We start from the raw sequence: 14,708 nt of genomic DNA, 5'->3' as shown, positions 1-14,708 counted from the left end.
CTTCGTGTTAGGGCTCTGAACATCACCATCCATTCGAACCTCAACAGCCAGATCAGAGTAGCCCAAGATGAGGCTCTCAAGGAGGAGAATATATCTCACGAACATTTGAACATACTTGTCTCTCGATTCGAGGTTAGGGAGTCTGGACTCCGATGTTATGCCGGAAGAATTTAGGTACCTTGTTATGGAGATCTACGGAACCTTATACTTGATGAAGTACACAAATCGAGATATTCGATTCATCCTGGAGCGGGCAAAATGTACCACGATCTTAAGGAATAGTATTGGTGGCCGAATCTTAAGAAAGACGTTGCAACCTATGTTGGTAAGTGTTTAACTTGCTCCAAAGTTAAGGCCGAGCATCAGAGACCTTCTGGGTTACTTCAACAGCCGGAAATCCCACAATGGAAGTGGGAAAGGATCACGATGGATATCATCACCAAGTTACCAAAGACGGTGGGCGGATACGATACCATCTGGGTTATTGTTGACCGCCTTATTAAATCTGCACACTTTCTAGCGATGAAGGAAACAGATACGATGGAGAGGCTTGCTCAATTATACATTAAGGAGGTTGTATCTCGTCATGGTGTACCTTTATCGATCATCTCTGATCGCGATCCCCGTTTTGCTTCTAGATTCTGGCGTTCTTTGCAAGAAGCCATGGGAACTCGTCTTGACATGAGTACTGCTTATCATCCACAGACCGACGGGCAAAGTGAAAGAACGATTCAGAGCTTGGAAGACATGTTAAATGCATGTGTCATCGATTTCGGAAAGGCCTGGGAAAGGCATTTGCCGTTAGCCGAATTCTCGTACAACAACAGTTATCACTCAAGCATTAATGCCGCACCTTTTGAAGCATTGTATGGCCGCAAGTGCCGATCCCCTATTTGTTGGGCTGACGTAGGCGAAAAACAAATCACCGGACCCGAGGTAGTCCATGAAACAACGGAGAAGATTGCTCAGATTCAAGCTAGACTTAAGACTGCCCGCGATCGTCAAAAGAGTTATGCCGATCTTAAATGTAAAGACTTTGAATTCAACGTTGGTGATCGTGTTATGTTGAAGGTGGCACCTTGGAAAGGTGTGATTCGTTTTGGAAAACGTGAAAAGTTAAACCCACGATACATTGGTCCTTTTGAGATCTTGGAACGTGTTGGACCCATTGCTTACCGTCTAGACCTTCCAACACAATTGAGCTCAGTACATCCTACCTTCCACGTGTCAAACCTGAAGAAGTGTCTTGCGACACCGGAACTTATCATACCACTGGAAGAACTTACAATTGATGACAAACTCCACTTTGTGGAGGAACCTGTTGAAATTATGGATCGTGAGATCAAAACTTTGAAACGCAACAAGATTCCGATCATCCAAGTGCGATGGAATGCCAAACGAGGACCTGAGTTTACTTGGGAACGAGAGGATCAAATGATGCGGAAGTATCCTCACCTTTTCCCGACTCCTCCATCTACCTCAGCTTAATGTAATGACCCTGGATTTTCCAATGTTTATTTATTAATAATTATTATTATTAATACTTGTGATTAAACGAATGTATGTTATTACATTTACATGTTGCCATGATTGCCCGTACTTGACTTTAAATGCCTGAAACGTCTTTGTGACACACGTACATTACACGAATAATATTTTCAAGTATTATTTACATTCATGATTAAGTTTTATTAATCATTTTGATTAACTAAGGTTATTAGTTGATTACTTAGGCCTTTACTAGTGTTAGTGGACTTTTACTTGAATTATCACTTATTTGGACTTGGGCTCACTTTGATGGACTTAATTAGCCCACCCTACTTCTCATATGGACTTATTTAGCCCATCATCACATGTAAGTATCATTTAGGTTGCAACTAGATGGTTTAATTTCAAAGAGAATCTTGTTACTTGTTCTTCCCATGTAGACACCTCCATTAACCAACTTTTTAAGGCTTTACATGAGATAACCTTGTGGTCACTCCCCTTCCCCTCCTCCTTGCCTTGACCGTCGGCCTAGAAAGCCTTGGAGGGAGATTTTTGGTTCATTTTTGTATTACTTCATGACTTGTATTCTCTCATTTTCAAAACACACACTTACTAGCTTTCAACATTTCTCTCTTTTCTCTCTAAACTTGTAAGAACAAAGCTTCTTTTTTCTCTTCTTTTCTCCCTAAAAACCGAACCATATGCACACACATTCATCATCATTTGTTGTTGTTTACTTGTTCATTGTTGCTACTTTGTTACTTGTTCTTTATTGTTTAATTACTTACTAGTTGTTGATGTTGTTGTTCTTCACTAATTTCAAGAATCAAACTTACTAGTTTCATTCTTCATTTTATCTTGTAATTTCAAGAATACACAAGAACTAAACTTACTAGTTTATGTTCTACATATGTTGTTTCAAAAGATTGTAAGTTCATGGTTGTAAATCATATTTGAAGTTCATGAAGTAAACTTTAAAGTTTACTTTCTAAAGATCAAGACTTAGGCTTGAATCTTTAAAGTATGAACAACATTGAACTAACTAATGTTTACTTAGTTTATTTTTTTATATTATGCACTTTAAATTCATGTTTGTTGGTTAAAATTGGTCAAGTGTTACTAGTTAACTTTGATCTCATTTATCTTGAACAAAAGTTAACTTTAAAAGTTCAAGAACATGTAAGTAAGCTTTCTTTAATTATAACTTTGTACACTTATATTAGATCTAGACTTTTGAGTCTAGGATCTTCAAGATCTAACTAAGAACTATGTTCTACAACTTAAGATCTTGATTTCATAAGTTCACTTTCAAGTTTGTAACTTATTATTAGTTTTAAAGTTCATGTATGTGTTAGATCTAAGACTTTGATGTAACTTTGGTTCATCAAAACACTTGCAACACTTAAGTGAGTTGTGCTTCATGTCTTAGACTTACACTTGGGTTATGATGGTCAAAACTTGGTGAAAATGATGCAAACACATAAACGATTTGTACACTTGAAGCTATATGCATCAAGGATGAGAACCATGATAAACATCGAGCACCAAGAACCACCGGAACCTACTGACCCTACTGTTCTACAGTTTCTGTGTCTGACCCGTACGACCTGGGCTACTGTAACTATGATTTTCAGATAACTCTGTTCGATTAGATAACTTTTTATTTAGGACTCGTCTTAATCCGAGTTACGGTTTAGGATTTATGGCCCTCCGATCGTCACTATGTCCATTTAACGTTGTGCTGAAAATTTTGACCTACTCGCACTTAGACCGTCGCCACGGTAAAAAAAAGATGAGTTTGCTTCTGTAATTTTTACCACAACTAAAGGACTCATATACGGAGCCTTGGCCACTGGTCTCACCTTATTTCAGTAGGTATTGAGGCCGTGGTGACTGACCGAACTCAGCCTTTGTTTTAAACTACTTTCATGAACGAAACTTACTTTACACCTTTTGTTTAATGATGAATGATGATGACCCTTAAGACCTTATTTACATACTTTTAAAACTATTTGGACGATTTACTGACTTAGTACTATTTGACTTAGGTTGAGGACCCGTTTGGACAACCTTCATTACTTGCTTACTTTCCGAGTCATACTTTACCGCTACTTTATCATTGTGAGTTATAGCATTCCCTTTTTACTTTAACTATTTTGGGAACTGAGAATACATGAGGATTTTATGTTTTACATACTAGTTACGAGTACTTAAACTTATATATGTGTGGGTTATACAACGGCATAAATATTCCCTTTAGCTCGGTAACGTTTAATCATTGGTTTTTGAACCGTGAACGTGAATCTTAGATATGGATCCATAGGGTTTGACATCCCCACTTAGGCTAGTCGCGCTATCATTTAACGAGTTTTTAATACTTCGTAGACATACGCACTTGCCAAGTGTACTTTCAGGGGGTATAAATGTTAAGTTAGTTACCAAGTGCCCACGGTTAACATATACTTTATCATACTGTTTTGAAACGCTCTTTGTAGCACTGAAATCTCGTGGCCTACCTTACATACTGTTATACTTAAACTATAGCTCACCAACCTTTGTGTTGACGTTTTTAAGCATGTTTTTCTCAGGTGCTTAAGGTTATTTGCTTCCGCTGTCGTGCTAGTCTTGCCGTAGACACCCGCTGCTCTAGTGTTATCACCGCATGAACTGTTTATCTTGCATTCAAACTTTAATACATTTGAAACTATGTTTTGTAAGGATCTAAGGGTCACATACATTTATTCATGGTTGCTATTCGTAGAAGCATACTGTTGGTGTAAAACATTTGATGTCGATTATGACGTCACCTTTCTATCGTGAATGCAACTTCTTTTATTACAGCATGTAGTACTTAACCTTGTAATGATCCTGTTGTTGATGATTCGTACACGATGGTTTTGTACGGGGCATCACATTTATTGTTAACCATGACCACCTCACACAAATTTCAGGACGAAATTTCTGTAACGGGTAGGTACTGTGATGACCCGGGAATTTCCGACCAAATTTAAACTTAATCTTATATGATTTCGACACGATAAGCAAAGTCTATTTAATCGAATCTCAAAATCTTTGAACTATTTACATGTATACAGTTAACCTTTGACCATCCTCGACGATTCACGAACAATTATTTGTAAATAAATATGTATATATATTTTAATTATAAACATAAGAATATTATGATTATTTGAAATGTAATAATTAGGATAATTAAGCTACTGATAAAATAAGTATATATATATATATATATATATTATATAAGATTTCTATTAAAAAAATGCATAAAATATATGAATATTAACTATTCAGTAAATGTCATCATAAAATATTACATAAATAATAAATGGTATCATAACAAAATTAATTGTAAGGTTGAATATAATTGTTACCTTAATACTATTATCATTACTTGTATTATTGTTAATATCGATAATTGTAATATTAATATTATTATTTTTAATATAAGATATATATATATATATATGTATATATATATATATATATATATATATATATATATATATATATATATATATATATATATATATATATATATATATATATATATATATATAATTTGATATGTATAAATTATTATACTATTATTAATATTACTATTGTCATTAATAAAATTAATAAGATTAGTATTATCATTTTATCATTTTTATTATTATAAATTAAAGTTATTAAAATTATCATTATTGTTACTAATAATATTATTATTTGTCACCTTTGATTACGAGGCTCTTTATTAATATTATTATTAACAATATTACTATTAGTGTTATTAATAACCTATATATATATATATATATATATATATATATATATATATATATATATATATATATATATATATATACTTATTAAATATCAAAATTTAAGAAATTGATATATATACATATATAAAAAGTTATATAAAAACATATACATGTAAATGTATATACATATACAAAATAATAGATTTATATATATAAATGCATATACAAATATATAGATATACATATAAAAGTCCGGATATATATACAAATTAATACATATATATACAAAAGGTAAACACAGTTATATATTCAGCTTTATGTTTCCTCTCACTATCAGGATGTTGACGATTTTCGAATTTGTCCCTAAGTTGTTATGTGTCTTAATCTAATCTAGTACACAAAATCGATTTCAATCACAGTAAAATACAAAATCAGTTGAAAGTCTTAATCAAATTTTACTTTTATATGTTTCTTCTTCTTCTGATTTAAGGGAATCTGTCGAGCACTTATACTACAATACAACTGACTCACTTCAGCTAAACAGACATAAAATCCATCCAAATATTTTCCCTATTATTATCCTTTAACAACTACATCTGTTATTATCTGAAAAAGTAACCAGAATTATTTTTTTTATTCGATATCCCTGTTCCTGCTTCCATTTTTACAAAAGCTCAAATTTAAATCATTTTACAAAATCTAGAAATGTGGTCTTGTTAGGAATCCCTTACCTCAATTATCTGCAAAATCTCACCTTTCAATTCTTCAAAACGAAAGAGAATTTTGGAGTCAAACTTTCATTTAAAAAGTCAAATGTTTTGTTCTTCGTGAAAATTCAAGCTCGAATGTACGTTTCTGTTCAAATTAAGGATGGAGAAAGATTATAGGAAGCTTTTAAAACTTATTTTATGTTGTGACTTTTATCTAAAACGGCCTTGAAATAAAAATCACGATTTGTTTTTTTTTTTGTGTTTCACGAACTGCAGTAGCAGTTGTAATAACTTTAAATTCTTTTCCTGTTACGTTTTCCTTTAATACAAACATTTGATTTTGAATATTCATGTTTTTTTTAAAATATCTTAATCATTGTTGGAAAGATTGAACTGTTTTGGTCGAATCTGTTGGTGAAGAAGATGACACAGAACTTTAATTTAAATATATGGGAATCGTGTTATAATCAGAAAAACCAAAACAGAAGGATGGTTAAGTGTGTGTGTCGGGGAGCGAGAGGTCTTGGGTTCGAGTCCGTAGGGAGGCAGTATTCTTCTTTTTAGGCCGAATTTATTTGAAGGTAGTCTATCTTATTTATCTTATTATTATTATTATTATTATTATTATTATTATTATTATTATTATTATTATTATTATTATTATTATTATTATTATTATTATTATTATTATTATTATTATTATTATTAATTGTTATTATTATTATTATTATGATTGTTATTATTATTACTATATTCATTAGTATTAGTTATTAACATTATTATTATAATTCTTATTATCGTTATTAATAAAATTATTACTAGTTACTAGTATTATTATTATCATTATATCACTAAATATTATTATTAGAATGATTATTATTAAAATAAGTATCATCATTATTATTATGATTAAAATTACAAATTGATGTTATAGAAGCCTTAGTTATTAGTTTAGAAACTTAACATGAAAATTTTGATTATTATTAACATAAGTATAATCATTAATAATATCATTACTATTATTAATATTCTTATAATTATTGTTACTATTAAAATTATTATCAATTAGATCATTTGCTATTATTATTACGACTATTGTTACAATTAAGATTATAGTTAAGTATTAAAAGTTTATGAACTAAAAATTGTATGATATTGAATAAGTAAATATGTATATAACTATAAAGTTTATACTGATTAGGATATGAATAATATAGCTATGAACATGAAAATTTATAAACAGAGTATTTATATATATGTACATACAGACATAAAATTGTTAAAATCTTAAGATATTAATATTATTATTATTGTCACTATTATTATTACTATGATTCTTATTATAATTATTATTATAAATAATGTCATTATTAATATTATCATTATAATCAAATACAACTTTAAATTACCATATTATTAAGTATATAAAATATACTCATAAATAATATTACACACAAGTATGAATATCTTATATTAACAATTTTTATATAAATACACATATAAAACAAATTAGGTATTTATAATATATATATATATATATATATATATATATATATATATATATATATATATATATATATATATATAATAATCATCTTCAATATAACTATATATATAATAATCATCTTCAAACATATATATATATATATATATACAAATTAAATAAACAATATATAAAGTTACAATATATATTGTTCGATTACAACTATGTATATTAATAAATATACAAATGATATAGGTTCGTGAATCCGAGGCCAACCCTGCACTTGTTCAATATAGTCATATGTATTTTTACTACAAAATACATTAGGTGAGTTTCATTTGCTCCCCTTTTAAATGCTTTTGCAATATATATTTTTGGGACTGAGAATACATGCGCTGCTTTTATAAATGCTTTACGAAATAGACACAAGTGATCGAAACTACATTCTATGGTTGGATTATTAAATCGAATATGCCCCTTTTTAGTCTGGTAATCTAAGAATTAGGGAACAGACACCCTAATTGACGCGAATCCTAAAGATAGATCTATCGGGCCCAATAAGCCCCATCCAAAGTACCGGATGCTTTAGTACTTCGAAATTTATATCATGTCCGAAGGAGGATCCCGGAATGATGGGGATATTTTTATATGCATATTGTGAATGTCGGTTACCAGGTGTTCAATCCATATGAATGATATTTTTGTCTCTATGCATGGGACGTATATTTATGAGAATTGAAAATGAAAATCTTGTGGTCTATTAAAATGATGGAAATGTTTATTTATGTTAAACTAATGAACTCACCAACCTTTTGGTTGACATTTTAAAGCATGTTTATTCTCAGGTACGAAAGAAATCTTCCGCTGTGCATTTGCTCATTTTAGACACATTACTTGGAGTCATTCATGACATATTTCAAAAGATGTTTCATTCGAGTCATCGAGTTCATCAAGATTATTATCAAGTCATTTATAGTTTAGATATATTATGAAATGTTATGCATTGCCGTCAACTTTCAATGTACTAAAAGTTTGTCTTTTTAAAAACGAATGCAATGTTTGTAAAATGTATCATATAGAGGTCAAGTACCTCGCAATGAAATCAACTATTGTGAATCGTTTATAATCGATATGGACTTCGTCCAGATGGATTAGGACGGGGCACTACATGGAGGACATGTTGCGTGCATGTGTCATTGATTTTGGAAAGGCCTGTGAAAGGCATTTGCCGCTAGCTGAATTCTCTTACAACAACAGTTATCATTCGAGTATTAATGTCGCACCTTTGAAGCATTGTATGGCTGAAAGTGCCGATCTCCTATTTGTTGGGCCGTTGTAGGCAAAATGCAAATCATCGGACCTGAGATAGTCCATGAAACAACTGAGAAGATTGTCCAAATTCAAGCAAGACTCAAGACTGTCCGTGATCACCAAAAGAGTTATGCCGACATTAAACGTAAAGACTTTGAATTCAACGTGGGTGACCGTGTAATGTTGAAGGTTGCACCTTGGAAGGGTGTGATCCGTTTTGGGAAACGTGGGAAGTTAAACCCGCGATACATTGGTCCTTTTGAAATCTTAGAGCGTGTTGGACCCGTTGCTTACCGTTTGGATCTTCCAACTCAATTGAGCTCAGTTCATCCTACCTTTCATGTATTGAATTTGAAGAAGTGTCTTGCTGAACCGGAACATGTCATACCATTGGAGGAACTTACAATTGAAGACAAACTCCACTTCGTGGAAGAGCCTGTCGAAATTATGGACCGTGAGGTCAAAACTTTGAAACACAACAAGATTCCGATCGTCCGAGTACGATGGAATGCCAAACGAGGACCTGAGTTTACCTGGGAACGAGAGGATCAAATGATGCAGAAGTATCCTCACCTTTTCCTAACTCCTCCATCTACCTCAGCTTAAAATTTCGGGACGAAATTTTCTTTAACAGGTGGGTAATGTAACGACCCTGGATTTTTCAACGTTTAATTAATAATATTTATTATTAATGCTTGTGTTTAATGAATGTATTTTATTACATTTACTTGTTACCGTACATGGCTTTGCATGTCCCGACTTGTCTTTGTGACACACGTACTTTTCACGAATAATATTTTCGAATATTATTTACATTCATGATTAATTTTTATTAATCATTTTTAATTAACTAAGGTTACTAGTTAATTACTTGGGCTTTTATTTAGTTTATTTTTTAATTGGACTTGGGCTTGTGTTAATGGACTAGTTTATTGGTTAATTGGACTTGGGCTTGTGTTAATGGACTTAGAAGCCCACCCTACTTTTTTAATGGACTAGTTAGCCCAACATTAAGCTAATGAATTATTAAGAGTAAGATCAAGGATTAATTAATCATGAGGAATCTAGTTACTTACACATTTACACCATTTTCCCACACCCTTTAGCTTTATTACCATTCCAAGCATTCACCATTCTCCCATGTTGGAAAGGTAGCTTTTGACCCTTCCCCATTTGTCCCCAAAACTGTGAGCTTTCAATGGTGTAGTAGGGAGTTCAAAATTTTTTTTTTTTTTGTATACTTATTCACTTGTATTCATTTCACTTTTACACACACTTCAAACTTACTTCTCTTTTCTCTTTTTTTCTCTCAAATATTGTATGTAACAAGCTTTACTTTCTTTCTTTTTCTTCCATTAAAACCACCATCCATCATCATCATTTACTAGTTGTAGTTTGTTGTTACTTGTTGTTGTTTCTTGTTTATGATTAAAGATCAAGTTTTCTAACTTGTATCTTCATGTAATCTTGGTTACTTCCATCTTTTATTTGATGAAGAACCAAGAACAAGAATCTAAACTTACTAGTTTATGGTTCTACATTTAAGTGTTTTCAAGATTTAAAGTTCATAATTTTCATAATCATACATGTGTTCATGTTTTGTAGACTTAAATCCTAAGATCCAAACTTTGATTTGAATCTTTCTAAGTATGAAACAAACATGAACATAATACTTGTACTTTAGTTTATTTCGTTCTTTTGTAAGTACTTTAAAGTTTGTGATGTTGTTATTTTGGTCAAGTGTTACTAGTTAATCTTGATCTCATTTTTCTTGAACCAAAGTTAAGTTTGTAAGTTCAAGAACATGGAAGTATAACTTTCTAGTTATAACTTCATATACTTATGAGCTTACATACACTTTTCAAGATGAAAATCTAAGTTTCATAACTTATGGTTTCATTAAAGTAAAGATCCAAGTATTATAACTTAGGATCTAACTTAGGAACTTTAGATCTAGACTTTTGGGTCTAGGATCTTCAAAATCTAACTAAGAACTATGCTCTACAACTTAAGATCTTATTTATTTAGTTTACTTTCAAGTTTGTAGCTTAATATTACTTTTAGAATTCATGTATGTGTCGGATCTAAGATTTTGATGTAACTTTGGTTCATCAAACTACTTGCAACACTTAAATGAGTTGTGATACCTATCTTAGACTTACAATAGTGTTATTATGGTCAAACCTTGGCTAAGATGATGCAAACCCATCAACAAGTTGTACACTTGAAGCTATACGCATCAAGGATGAGAACCGTGATGAGCATTAAGCACCAAGAACCCACTGGAACACCTTTATCTACTGTTTCTGGAACTGATCAGACTACCTGGGCTACTGTAAAGTTAATTTTCAGTTAGTTCGGTTCGAGTAGATGATTTTCCGTTTAGACCTCGTCTTAATCCGAGTTACGGTTTAGGATCTATGGCCTCCCGAAAGTCACTACACCCTATTAACGTTGTGCTGAAATTTCTGACCTACTCGCACTTAAACCGTCACCACGGTCAAACAAAGACGAGTTCGTTCTGGAAATTAGTCAGCCTCTAGGGGACTCATATATGGAATTATGGCCACTGGTCTCACCTCATTTCAGTTTGTATAGAGGTCGTGGCGACTGAACGAAGTCAGACTTTATTTCAAACCCTAGTCTTGACTTAAAACTTACTTTACACTTTTTGTTTAATGATGAATGATGATGGTACTTAAGACCTAATTTACATACCTTTAAACCTTTGTGAACGATTTATTGACTTAGTAACTTTTGACTTAGGTTGAGGACCTTCCGGACCAACCACTTTGCTTACCTTCCCGCGTACCGACTTTTACTACTTTCCACTGTGAGTTATAGCATCCCTTTTTACTTTAACTATTTTGGGACTGAGAATACATGCGCTTTTTACATTTTACATACTAGGCACGAGTACTTAAACTTAATATATGTGTGGGTTATACAACGGCATAAACTTTTCCCTTAGCTCGGTAACGTTTAGTCATCGGTCTTTGAACCGGTGAACGCGAATCTTAGATATGGATCCATAGGGTTTGACATCCCCACTCGGGCTAGTAGCGCTAGCATTTAACGGGTGTTTAATAATTCGTAAACATATGCACTCGCCAAGTGTACTTTTAGGGGGTGATAAACATTAAGTTAGTTACCAAGTGCCCACGGTTATACATATACTTTTCATACTGTTTTGAAACGCTGTTGTACTAGTCATGCCTTGTAGACACTCGCTACGCTTATTAGAGATGTCACCGCATGAAACATTCATTTTGCATTCAAACTATATTACTTTTGAAACGATGTATTTGTAACGACCTATGGGTCACGTACTATTATTGCTTGCTATTCGTAGAAGCATACTTTTGGTTGTTAAACATTTGACGTTGGTTAAAACGTCACCTTTATTCATGAATGCAACTTATTTTGAAACATCATATAGTATTTGAACTTGTAATGATCCTGTTGTTGATGATTCGTACACGATGGTTTTGTACGAGGCATCACACAAATTGTGCTGAAATTCCTAAGATCACGCTAAAATACAACAAGGAGCAAGACTCCCTGAAGGTGTCTTGCCATTCGAGGTCGTCTAAATGACAAAAATGGTATTTTACTCATTTTAATATTCTTTTTAAACGTTTTGAATTTCTATCATATTATTATTTTTGTTTAAGCAAGACTTAGCATGGTATAAATAGTTTTAAGGCCTATTATTTCACTCACATTATAACGCATATAATTTTGAAACTAATATCACTTCACTAAATACAAATTTTGAACTCGTTATATGACTGCCAAATGGAGTAACATTTGGCGTCGCATGATTTTCGGCTTCGGATTGTGCTGAAATTCCTAAAATCACTCTAAAAGAGAACAATGAGCAAGACTCCCTGATGGTGTCTTGCCATTCGAGGCTGTTTAGATGACGAAAATGGTATTTCACTCATTTTAATGTTCTTTATAGATGTTATGAACTTCTATCATATTATTTTTTTTTATAGCATGACTTAGCATGGTATAAATAGTTTTAAGGCCTATGATTTCTCTCACATTGTAATTATGTATAACGCATATAATTTTGAAAATAATATCACTTCACTAGATGCAAATTTTGAACTCATTAATTTGAGCCGCCAAATGGAGTACCATTTGGCGGCGCATAATTTTCGGTTTCAGATTATGCTGAAATTTCTAAAATCACCCTAAAAGAGAACACAGAGCAAGACTTCCTGAAGGTGTCTTGCCATATGAGATTATCGAGATGACGAAAATGGCGTTTTACTCATTTTCATGTTCTTTTTAAACGTTTTGAATTTCTATCATATTATTATTTTTGTTTAAGCAAAACATATCATGGTATAAATAGTTTGATTATTTACTCAGATTATAATCATGTATAATGCATATAAGTTTGAAACTAATATCACTTCACTAAATACAAATTCTGAACTCATTAATATGCGCCGCCAAATGAAGTAACATTTGGCAGCACATAATTTTCGGTTTTAGATTGTGCTGAAATTCCTAAAATCACCCTAAAAGAGAACAAGGAGTAAGACTCCCTGAAGGTGTCTTGCCATTCGAGGTTTTCTAGATGACGAAAATGGGATTTTACTCATTTTAATGTTTTTTAAATGTTTTGAATTTCTATCATATTATTATTTTTGTTTAAGCATGACTTAGCGTGGTATAATTAATTTTAAGGCCTATTATTTCTCTCACATTGTAATTAGGTATAATGCATATAAATTTGAAACTAACATTACTTCACTAAATACAAATTTTTACTCATTAATATGCGCCGCCAAATGGAGTAACATTTGGCGGTGCATAATTTTTGATTTCAAATTGTGTTGAAATTGTAGTGACCCGAACTTTTCCATTTTATATATATATTAAATGAAATTGTTATTTACATGATTAAGTGTTTCCAACATATTAAGCAATCAAACTTGTTAAGACTTGATTAATTGAAATAGGTTTCATATAGACAATTGACCACCCAAGTTGACCGGTGATTCACGAACGATAAAACTTGTAAAAACTATACAATGACATATATATGGTTATATATATAGTTAACATGATTTTATTATAAGTATGTATCTCATTAGGTATTTTAACAATGAGTTATATACATAAAAATGAGACTATTAATTTAAGAAACTCGAAAACGATATATATAACGATTATCGTTATAACAACGTCTTACTAGGTACATATGAATCATATTAAGATATTGATACACTTGGTTAATTATGTTAAATGATAAGTAAATATATTATTAAGTGTATTAACAATGAAATACATATGTAAAAATAAGACTACTAACTTAATGATTTCAAAACGAGACATATATGTAACGATTATCGTTGTAACGACATTTAACTGTATATATATCATACTAAGATATATTATATATCATAATATCATGATAATATAACAATTTAACATCTCATTTGTTATAATAAACAATGGGTTAACAACATTCAACAAGATCGTTAACCTAAAGGTTTCAAAACAACATTTACATGTAACGACTAACGATGACTTAACGACTCAGTTAAAATGTATATACATGTAGTGTTTTAATATGTATTCATACACTTTTGAAAGACTTCAAGACACTTATCAAAATACTTCTACTTAACAAAAATGCTTACAATTACATCCTCGTTTAGTTTCATCAACAATTCTACTCGTATGCATCCGTATTCGTACTCGTACAATACATAGCTTTTAGATGTATGTACTATTGGTATATACACTCCAATGATCAGCTCTTAGCAGTCTATGTGAGTCACCTAACACATGTGGGAACCATCATTTGGCAACTAGCATGAAATATCTCATAAAATTACAAAAATATGAGTAATCATTCATGACTTATTTACATGAAAACAAAATTACATATCCTTTATATCTAATCCATACACCAACGACCAAAAACAC

This window comes from Rutidosis leptorrhynchoides, chromosome 2 (assembly GCF_046630445.1).
Source record: "Rutidosis leptorrhynchoides isolate AG116_Rl617_1_P2 chromosome 2, CSIRO_AGI_Rlap_v1, whole genome shotgun sequence".
Taxonomy (NCBI): Eukaryota; Viridiplantae; Streptophyta; class Magnoliopsida; order Asterales; family Asteraceae; genus Rutidosis; species Rutidosis leptorrhynchoides.
Note: the sequence above shows the minus strand (reverse complement) of the source record.